Source organism: Carcharhinus amblyrhynchos, chromosome 3 (genome assembly GCF_965287045.1).
Source record: "Carcharhinus amblyrhynchos chromosome 3, sCarAmb.v2.hapA, whole genome shotgun sequence".
In the NCBI taxonomy this organism is placed as follows: domain Eukaryota; kingdom Metazoa; phylum Chordata; class Chondrichthyes; order Carcharhiniformes; family Carcharhinidae; genus Carcharhinus; species Carcharhinus amblyrhynchos.
This window is the reverse complement of record NC_137326.1, coordinates 109,306,463-109,309,819: the sequence shown is the minus strand read 5'-3', so window position 1 is coordinate 109,309,819 and position 3,357 is coordinate 109,306,463. Positions and strand designations below refer to the sequence as shown.

Below are 3,357 nucleotides of genomic sequence, written 5' to 3'. Positions count from 1 at the left end.
CAGATTTCTCATCAATTATGGTCACAGTACTACACAGTCCATGTAGACAAGGAGGTGAACTACAGTTGGACAGCCCACAATCTGAAATCAAATTTCCATACATCGCTCATCAGCTCTACAGATACTTGTTACACTGCAATGGGATGGATAGGATAGGGGTGGAGAGACTCTTCCCGCTCAAAAAAGACAGTAGGACTAGGGGGCACAGCCTCAAGATAAAGGGGGGGCGGTTTAGAACGGAGTTGAGGAGGAACTTCTTCACTCAAAGGGTGGTGAATCTCTGGAATTCTCTGCCCGTTGAAGTGGTAGAGGCTGCCTCGCTAAATATTTTTAAGAAGCGGGTTGATGGGTTTTTGATAAGAGAGGGGATTAAGGGTTATGGGGAGAGGGCGGGAATGTGGAACTGAGCAGCGACAGATCAGCCATGATCTTATTGAATGGCGGGGCAGGCTCGAAGGGCTAGATGGCCTACTCCTGCTCCTATTTCTTATGTTCTTATGTTCTTATGAACCAACTGATCTTACTGAAACTCTGTTTTCCTCATGTGGGTTTCCAAGCTCAAAGAACTCTCCCTTGGAATTCTCTCCCATTTTCTCTGACACTCCCAGGTTTGAGACCATTGTTTTCATCCTGCAGTGTCCACAACTGAAATAACATTGTTTTTCTTTCTTCCAGTGTAGCAATAGGTCTCTCTGGATATATGTTGCTTGGCAACATCACTGTCTCCTGTACACTTCTTCATAGAAATCATAGAAACCCTACAGTACAGAAAGAGCCATTTGGCCCATCGAGTTTGCATCAACCACAATCCCACTTTGGCTTAGTTTTAACATCCCCAAGCTCCTTGGTAACCTAACCCTTTGGTAACCCAGTAAAACCCCACCAGAAATGCATGTATATGAACAGAGACAGGAAGAAGTCTCACAACACCAGGTTGAAGTCCAACAGATTTGTTTGGCAGCACAAGTTTTCAGAATGCTGCTCCTTCAACAGGTGAGTGAGGAGCTGGGTTCACAAACAGGCATATAAAGACACAAACTCAATTTACAAGATAACGGTTGGAATGCAAGTCTTTACAGGTAATCAAATCTTAAAGGTACAGACAATGTGAGTGAAGAGAGGGTTAAGCACAGGTTAAAGAGATGTGTATTGTCTCCATTCAGGACAGTTAGTGAGATTTTGCAAGCCCAGGCAATTCGTGGGGATTATAGATAGTATGACATGAACCCAAGATCCCGGTTGAGGCCATCCTCATGTGTGCGGAACTTGGCTATCAGTCTCTGCTCAGCGACTCTGCATTGTCGTGTGTCATGAAGGCCGCCTTGGAAAACGCTTACCCAAAAATCAGAGGCTGAATGCTCGTGACTGCTGAAATGTTTCCCGATTGAAATGCAATCGATCCTGGAGAGTAGTCCATGGTGAGTCTGATGGTGGGATGGAACTTGTTGATGTCATCATATAGTTGTTTCCATGATTGTTCACTATCCGTCTAAAGAAAGAAAATGTCATCAATGTCATCCCCTATGGACAAGCCCTCCATTTACATAGGATCTGCTCAGATGAGGAGGATCACAACAGACACCTCCAGACGCTGAAAGATGCCCTCATAGGAACAGGATATGGTGTTTGACTCATTGATTGACAGTTCCGACACACCACAGCGACAAACTGCTCCAACCTCCTCAGAAGACAAACATGGGACACAGTGGACAGAGTACCTTTCGTTGTCCAGTAATTCCTCGGAACAGAAAAACTACGACATCTTCTCCAGAGCCTTCAACATGTCATTGATGAAGACGAATATCTCACCAAGGCCTTCCCCACACCCCCACTTCTTGCCTTCAAACAACCACCCAACCTCAAACAGACTATTGTCCTCAGCAAACTACCCAGCCTTCAGGAGAACAGTGACCACGACACCACACAACCCTGCCACAGCAACCTCTGCAAGGTATGCCGGATCATCGACACAGATGCCATCATCTCACATGAGAACACCATCCACCAGGTACACGGTACATACTCTTGCAACTCGTTGTCTACCTGATACGCTGCAGGCAAGGATGTCCCGGAGCATGGCACAGTGGGGAGACCATGCAGATGCTACAACAACGGATGAATGAACACCACTCGACAATCACCAGGCAGCAATGTTCTCTTCCTGTTGTGGAACACTTCAGCGGTCACGGGATTCGGCCTCTGATCTTCGGGTAAGCTTTCTCCAAGACGGCCTTCACAACATACAACAGCGCGGAGTCACTGAGCAGAGACTGATAGCTAAGTTCCGCACACATGAGGACAGCCTCAACTGAAATGTTGGGTTCACGTCAGACTATTTGTAACTCCCATGACTTGCCTGGACTTGCAAACTCTCACTAACTCTTCTGTTCGGAGACAATACACATCTCTTTAACCTGTGCTTAACACTGTCTCCACTCACATTTTTTTAAAACTTGATTACCTGTAAAGACACGCATTCCAATCATTTTTTTGTAAATTGAGTTTGTGCCTTTATATGCCCTGTTTATGAACAGGACTCCCACTCACCTGATGAAGGGACAACGCTCCGAAAGTGTGTGGCTTTTACCACTAAATAAACCTGTTGGACTTTAACCTGGTGGTCTGAGACTTCTTATGGTGTTCATCCCAGTCCAATGTCGGCATCTCCACATCAGGATTGTAGGAAGTTCAGATGAGGACTTTGTATGATTAAATCTGGATTCTTTGCAGGTTCTGATTTTGGTAGATCTGTTCTTCCAGTCAAGAGTTGGTCCACATATTTCCTGCAGATAACATTATCGCTGGTCTGGACAGTATAAGAGACAGGTCCAGTCAGTGCAAGGGTTGTGGAAGGAACACACTTCTGTCTGTGGTTAGCATTACTGCCTCACAGCACCAAGGACCCAGTTTCAATTCCCAGCTTGGGTCACAGTCTGTGCGGAGCCAGTGTGGGTTTTCTCAGGGTGCTCCAGTTTCCTCTCACAAGTCTGAAAGATGTACTGGTTAGGAGCATTGGTCATCCTAAAATTTCTCCCTCAATGTCCCCAAAACATACACTGGAGTGTGGCCACTAGGGGATTTTCACAGAGGCAGCACGGGCATAATGGTTAGCACTGATGCTTCACAGTGTCGGGGACCCGGGTTCAATACCCAGCTTGGGTCACTGCCTGTGTAGAGTTTGTGTGTTCTCCCCGTGTCTGTGTGGATTTCTTCCAGGTTCTCCGGTTTCCTCCCACAATCCAAAGATTTGTGGGTTAGGTGGATTGGCCATGCTAAATTGCCCCTTAATGTCAGGGGGACTAATAGGGTAAATATGTGAGGTTATAGGAGTAGGGTCTTGGTGGGATTGTTGTCGGT

General features: G+C 46.3%; 1 long non-coding RNA gene across 1 annotated transcript; it reads right to left on the bottom strand.

The window, feature by feature from the left end:
* Positions 1-934: 934 nt before the first annotated feature.
* LOC145341486 (uncharacterized) lies at positions 935-2,291 on the bottom strand. The gene is made up of 2 exons (XR_013886372.1): positions 2,044-2,291; positions 935-1,489 (listed from the first exon to the last, which is right to left on the bottom strand). It is a non-coding gene; the product is annotated as an uncharacterized LOC145341486 (long non-coding RNA).
* Positions 2,292-3,357: the final 1,066 nt, after the last annotated feature.